This window comes from Aplysia californica, unplaced genomic scaffold (assembly GCF_000002075.1).
Source record: "Aplysia californica isolate F4 #8 unplaced genomic scaffold, AplCal3.0 scaffold00664, whole genome shotgun sequence".
NCBI lineage: Eukaryota > Metazoa > Mollusca > Gastropoda > Aplysiida > Aplysiidae > Aplysia > Aplysia californica.
In genome coordinates, this window is record NW_004797934.1 from 145584 (window position 1) to 146019 (window position 436).

Here is a 436-nt window from a genome sequence, read left to right on the forward strand (position 1 = left end):
TGTGTGAGTGTGTGTGTGTGAGCAGAGGCCACGAAACTGCCATGGTTTTGGGTGGTAAGGGGTAGAACGAACAAAACCGCTCTCGTAAGAATCACTGGATGGTGTGGATATGAGGATTAAATCGTGCAAGTGCTCAAACGTCATGTCTTACCCTTATTTTTGTTGTATTGTCATTTAAGTAGACATCTGCATACATAGCAAAGCATTTCTCTCAGGGCCATTGCCACAAGACAATTCATGGTAAACCAAATCAAATCAACGTTGGAGTGGTCACCAGTAAATAGCCCCCCGATATGAATCTTACAGGTATGTGAAATCCCATGAAAGGGCAGCAGAAGAAAGGCGACTTCGCTCCCGATTCAGACCCTTTGTTTGCAACTCTCTGCGACTTTTGGGATGAAATGACAAATAATTATGTTCAGTATGTATTAGAGCC